Raw genomic sequence first — 7,201 nt, forward strand, 5'->3', positions numbered from 1 at the left:
AATCAAAGAAAAATGATAAAAATTACCTTAAAATACGAAATCTAGGGTTGTCGGCGGCGTGAGATCCGGAGTGAGATCGACGACGATCGGAGCTCGAAGATACGGCATCGGCGGTCGGATTGGGGTCGGCGGTCGGAGATGCTTCATCGATGGCGATAAGCGGAAGTCGATCATGAGCGGAGGCGACGGCAGAGCGACCGAAATGAGAGAGAGAAGGAAAAAATAGAAATGAAATGCGCGGTGCGGGTCTGTTCGTATTAGGCCATTTACTGGCAGTTTTCCGACTGTCCGGACCGCCGGCAGAAAATAACTTATCAACGGTGGTCCAGGCCGCCGTTAAACCGCCTGTTTATATTGATGTCTTGCAGTTTACCGGCGATTTATGGACCGTCGCTAGTACCGATGGCTTAACGTACCAAACCCATCGGTCAGGCCGCCGTTAAAAGCCGTCGAAATCGCCGGTGTGACCGACGGTCCATAAATCGCCGGTTAGAACCGCCGGTAATAGGCATTTTTCCTGTAGTGATAGAAATGTACTCCTCAAGCTTAAGGGAGAATTCCATAAGATGAGGTTGTGACCTATGTTTTTCAAGCCTATTTTTGTGATATAATTGTTGCTGTTAAAAAAGAAGCATACAATTAAGTTAAGTGTTTTAGAAATGAAGATGATTAGGTAGATGAGTGATAAGTGTAAATAATGTATTATTTTATGTATTATATTTTAGTGAAAATGTATTATTTTAGTTGTATTATGTAGAAAAAATGCATAAAAATTTAAGTTTCATATAGCATCACGACATTAGAATAAATAATGCTGAAGTGCTATAAAAGAAATCGCTGGAGTGCCATAATATTAGCATTGCATCACCGACTTCTCTTCGAGCAGTGCCATAGCAGTCAAATATTAACTTTACAAAGCCAAGTTTTTTTTTTATCAAGCACCGCTGCATTATAATTCATATTTCCTCGATGCCTAAATTGCCCTCTCGTTGCCACAGCATCCAAAAGTCAATAGTGCTAGCAGTTAAAACTTTCTATGGACATGATTTGTCTATGAAGTGATGCGACTGTTCACAAAGTAACTGATCAACGTCAACAAGCGTAATGGTGGCACCAGAAAATTAGCACAGCAGCATTACTTTATTTATTAGGCACAGTGGAACCAATCTTTCTAGCACCGTAGTGCCAGACGCCTATTTTATGTTTTCCTATAAATAATCATTGTGTTATATTTTTAAGAGAGTTCATTCACTTGGATAATTTCAATCCAATTCAAAGTATTTCTCTGAAACTCACTTAGGGTGACAACTAAGGTAATTTAGAGAAGTACTTGATACAATCATTAGAGTGTTTGACTTATGTTTGAGGAAGCAAATATGTAAGTAAAGAGGAGTGTAGAAGAGATCCATTGAACCATTTTGGTGATATTTATCTCTTGTATTTTTTTTATCATCCTATTAATAAAAATGAGTTTACTTTAATTTTAATCCAAGCCTGGCTAAATTCTCTTAGTTTGGATTAATGGGGTAAGTATCATATGTAGCACTAATTAATTTTCTTATTCCTTAAATGATTAAAAAGATGTTTTCAATATTTATAGATCTTCATTTAATGTATATAGTTGTCATGTGTGTAGTTAAAAGTAGATGTAATGTGGGGCATTGACGGAGGGAAGCAAACATAACCATGAATATTGAATTAGTAAGCATCATACATGGGCATAAGATATGAAATATATTAAATTCTTAAGAAGATAATATAAACGTAAGAAGTCGATAGACATCCACTATTCCTACAAGCAAGACAGAGATCTAGGAATGCATATGCTCTAAATAGCATCACAATTAAAAGTGCTTCATTAGAAAAAATATGTTATTTACATTCATCAATCCAAAACATTATATTTATAGTATATTCATTATATTTATCTAATTTTATTTAAGTGATTAAATATCCACAACCTTTATTTTTATTGAGTATGATAATTTTTATAATTTTAGTAGATAATACTAGTGTTTGCAAGTGAGCACATATTTCTTGTGTTAATGATACTCTATTCTATCACTATATTACTTGATTTGGCACATATACTTACCTATTAAGAGGAGATTTAATAATTTTTATGTATCAAAGAAAACCTAAGCATTGTTAGGGATTGATATAACCCAAATTCATTTCATAATTTTATAGATTATTCCATTGTCCTGCATCAAGTTTTTGGCGCCGTTGCCAAGGAATATTTCACATTTTGTAAAAATTTCATTGTATTATTGAATTAATTACAGATTTTAACCTACTTATATTTTTTCTTTTTATATTTTTCTATTTTTGGTTGCATGATTTATAGTCTTAGAAATAAATTAGTGACATTTGATTCTGAAATTAAGAGAACCCTTTCTAAAATTTGGAAAACTAAAAAAGATCTTGAAAAATGGATGAAACTTGAGGTAAAGAAAAATCTTTTGAGACCTCTTAAGTATTATACAAACCCTTTAGTAGACAAAAAATTTCAGAGTATAAATATACCTACAGACCAAGCTAATAATTTTGAATTAAAACCAACTATCATTCAAATGGTTCAAAATTCTCAATTTAGGGGAACTCTTGTAGAAGATCCCAATTTATATTTAGCTAGTTTCTTAGAAATTTGTGTAATATTTAATTATAATAATGGTAGTGATGATACTATTAGACTCAGATTGTTTATCTTTTCTCTAAGAGATAAAGCAAAATATAGTTGAATTCTTTATCCCCAAGCTCTATAACCACTTGGAATGAATTGACCTATACGTTTCTCGCTAAGAAATTTTTACCCTTAAAAACTATAAAACTTAGAAATGACATAACTTCTTTTACTTAGTTTGAAGGAGAATCCAATTATGAGCGTTAAGAAAGATTTAAGAAAATACTTAGAAATTGCCCACATCATGCATTACCTGATTGGTTGATAATTCAAATATTTTACAATGTATTAGTAGGATCTCTTACAGTCATAATTGATGTTGTAGTTGGAGAATCTATAATGTCTAAGCCATTTGAGGAAGTTTATGAATTAATAGAAGAAATGAAAACTAATAATTTTCAATGTCCTACTGATAGGGTAAATCCTAAAGAAGTAGTTAAAATTTAGAAATCGGATGCTTTATCAATTTTAATTGCACAAGTTGTAGAAATTTAAAAAAAATGAATATAATAGTAATAAATTTTGGAATACAAATAGAGATCTCAGGAGCTCAAAATTTAATTGAAGATAATAATATTTAAGGGACTGAACACATTAATGTAATTGAAAAATTGGTTAGTGATATTAAGAATGTTGCAAAAAATGTGCTTAAAGTATCAAAGGGAAAAGCTCCTTGAGTTTCCTTAGGAGTATGTGTGGAAGGGTTATCAATATTACTCAATTATGGCTCCTCATCTCTGATATTGGTGATGTACGAGATCATGAGGGTGTGGGAGGTTGTGCTTTGCTTATACTAGTGTTATGGAAAAAAACTAATAATATTATTTTCTATAAATGTGCCATTACGGTAACCATTGTCCCACTAACTATATCCTCCTATCCTCATGTGCATGCAAGTTATTAATATCTAAAACTCCAATATCATTTTCATACTAATCTAAGGACGTGACTATCATGGAGGCTTGATGATAAAAGAGTGGATGCAATGTTGGCAAAGATTGCTACAATAAATGATAAAGGAAAGAATTTTTTTTTATTTGAATTTTAGCCAGAAAGAATAAATTATAAAATAAGCTAAAATAAGCTATGATAGAAATATATCTTAAGAAAAAAAATAACAAAAATATCTATAGAATTATAAAATTAAGTTTTTGTGATAAGATATCATATTTAGGTTAATATAGCTTAAAAGTAGAACTCATATCCCATAAATGAAACTCTTAATTAATTTTAGGAGATTTTAAGTTCACTCTTAGGGCTAGGTTTGGAATTCAAATGGTGTAATGGTTTAACATTCTATACATTTTTAATTTATAATGCTTTTGTTGGTTAAGTCATCCCAATTACATCAAATGCATATTTTTATCATAAATTTACCCACTTATAAAAAGTTGCATTAATCATGCTATAGACCAGAAGTTGGTGGGTGCATCAATGTTGGATATTTCATTTATCATATTTTCTTTTTTATTTTTTTTACTCCACCTTAATAAGGATATTCTTTTTTAAAGTTGTTGTTTAATCTTATATACCCAAAATCCTTCAATTGTATGTGGCTTTGTCACCCCATGATTTGGGGCCTAAGGTCCCCACTGAGGAAAGGCTTCATATAATAAAATTAATATGAAATACCACTCATTGGTGGTGGTAGAGCACAAGTCTCTTATGCTTGCTCAGACCGAACTTTGGGTATATATATATATATATATATATATATATATATTATTTTATTTAATGTGAGGGGATGTAGGGGAATCCAATGTAAGAGATTTGGTACTTAAAAGGTTTTTAGAAGGTGGAGATCCAAAGGTAGCTATGATATACCAAGGGATAGTGAGATTTTGAGATGGATGATTTTTCTAGAGCTAAGGATGGTTAACATAAGGATATGGAGTTATGTACGGTGGTTCTAAGGTACTATTGATATGAACAAATTATGCATATTTTTTATCAACTAACAAGTCATGCTTTAGATGATGGCCTGACAACTCAATTGTTTGAGAGGAGAAATGTGTAATAGCCCGAGGAGAGCAATTTCTTATGATGCCTCATCTATTGATGAGAGATGGATGAAAACCCTAAGCAAGACAATGCTTTTTCTCTTTCTTTGAGGGAAATATTTTATGTCTCATCTCTTTTTTTTGGAAGATATATTATTTTCTTACCAACATTTTGCCTAAAATAAAAGACCAAATATGATTTATTATTATCTTGATACAATACCTTCATTCCTATTTTTTCTCTTAGGTTTCTTTTTCTTTTGGGGATAGCTACACTATAAAGAAATGTATTTGTTAAAGGATTTGTTTTTTTTTTTAATGTGTTATGAGTTAATATTGATGAAAATAATGCTATATATGTGTTTACACACACACACACATATTACATAACAAAATACTATCAACCTTATTGGTTTTTTGAGTGAAAATGAAATTTTTAATGAAAATAAAGATGGTGATATTGATGATTATGTAGATAATGATGGTGATCAAGAAACTAATGTTGAAGAGCTTGATGAAGAAAATGAAACTTAAAATGAAATAGAAAGATAAAAAATAAAGAAGACATCAAATGCTTAAGAGGATTTCATAGATGTTAATCTTCCTAATTCTTGACGGAACAGAAAATGTTGCATTACCCAAAAAAAAAAGCTATAGGAATCACATATATAACCTGTAACACTCCAAAGTCTAATTTTTTAAGAAGTATTTAAATATCTATTAATTAACCAACCAAAGCTTATATGAATTCTTTAATATAAATTAATATAGTAAAAGAAACAAAAAATTATATACCTAAAAATATAAAACTATATTCATCCCTCAAAATTCATGTACAAAAGCCAGAAGATCAATTATTGCATTCACTTCAACTTTCTAAGATCCTAACTATAAATGAATAAAATTAAAGAATATGCAAAAAATAAAATAAATATTGATTTTTACATCTGCCTCACTCCTTTAAATCCAGACCCCTTTCCTAAAAAATATGTAAAGCTCAGTAGGCTACTAGAACCTACAATTAAAATCAATGCAAGGTAATATTAATAGTATTCATATAATCATTCAATAACTATAAGTATGAACATATAACTATAAAATCATGTAATAATAAATGAAATAGTAATAGGTTAAATAATTAATAAACATTAGTACAACTATATATTTTAAGAGTAATGATCACTTAATAGTGATCAGCAAGTTCAATCAACCATATACCAACAACTATAAAAAAGTTTATATAGCTTCTTATTACATCAGTACACCTATCATTATAATATGTATGTCATACAATATCTATGTTATACATGTATACCATGTAATTCATATATCTTAAATGGCTTTGTATCAATTTTTTTAGTCTTATCATATACTTGCATTAGTTATAGCTATATCTTATGTAAATCATGTCATGTCAAATATATATATCCAAATGATCATCCACTAATGATCATCCAAATGATCATAAATGATATGGATAATTCAAATCCAATTATTCAAGCTTAAAACGCAATTCAAACCCAAAAAATTCAGACCAAAATTCATGAGTAAAAGGCAAAGTTCTGAAAGACTTTTTTAGTGAATGTTCAAACACTTCTAAACCCAATCAAATGACCTCTGATATGACATGTCTCTAGAGGGAACTCTCCAAATTTGAGCTCATTTTATGGTCTCTAACCTCAGAAATTGAATTGAAATTCAAAGGCTGTAAAACCTTAAGATATTTACAGCCTATGCCACTAGACCTGCCACCCAGTGGATTTTGACCTTGGAGCTTTCTACAAAGCCTCCAATCACTTCTAGACACTTGATTATAACCTATTGAATATTAAACTACACTTTGGTGGACCCATTTTGACCCCCAGTTGACCAGGGGACAAAATGACCAAAATACCCCTTAAGGATTCAAATAACAATTTCAAATCAAATGAACTCCAAATTGCTTTGAACCACTTCCAACAATTTTCAAATATCAAACCAAACCTATTGGACCCAAACCTAGACCATGGGTCAACTTGGTTGACCAAATCAACCTAGGTTGACCAAACAGGCCCTTAGGGTCAAAATATACATTTTGACCAAATTATCCTCCCCAAACCTTAGGACCACCTTCATTGGCCACCAAATGTCATTTCAAATGTATTGAACCCATTTCCAGACCCGTAACCCACCATTAAGGGATCAGACATGTATTTTGACCTAATTGACCTCCTGAAACCTTCAAAACACCTCCAACAAACTCAACACAACATTTACAACCCGTTGAACCTAAAATTGGACCTAGACCCAATCACTAGTTGACTTGGTCAACTAAGCCCGAGTCTGATCAACTCAAGCTAATTTGGTTCAATCCCTTGAATTCAATCAAAACAACATCTTCAAATCTTCAATCTCATTCCAAGATATGGTTCAAACATATCTAAACTCATTTGAAATCAAGCCATGTTCTATTAAACCAAGTCAAGTCATTTTGACTTGGTCAAACCGATTCAAAACCCCTTAAATTACCACAAACTTC

General features: G+C 31.2%; 1 non-coding gene across 1 annotated transcript; it reads right to left on the bottom strand.

The window, feature by feature from the left end:
* Positions 1-2,827: 2,827 nt before the first annotated feature.
* Positions 2,828-2,934, bottom strand: LOC114579606. Its single transcript, XR_003700675.1, has one exon. It is a non-coding gene; the product is annotated as a small nucleolar RNA R71 (small nucleolar RNA).
* Between the last annotated feature and the right edge of the window lie 4,267 nt (positions 2,935-7,201).

This window comes from Dendrobium catenatum, unplaced genomic scaffold, assembly GCF_001605985.2.
Source record: "Dendrobium catenatum unplaced genomic scaffold, ASM160598v2 fragScaff_scaffold_542, whole genome shotgun sequence".
Lineage (NCBI taxonomy): Eukaryota > Viridiplantae > Streptophyta > Magnoliopsida > Asparagales > Orchidaceae > Dendrobium > Dendrobium catenatum.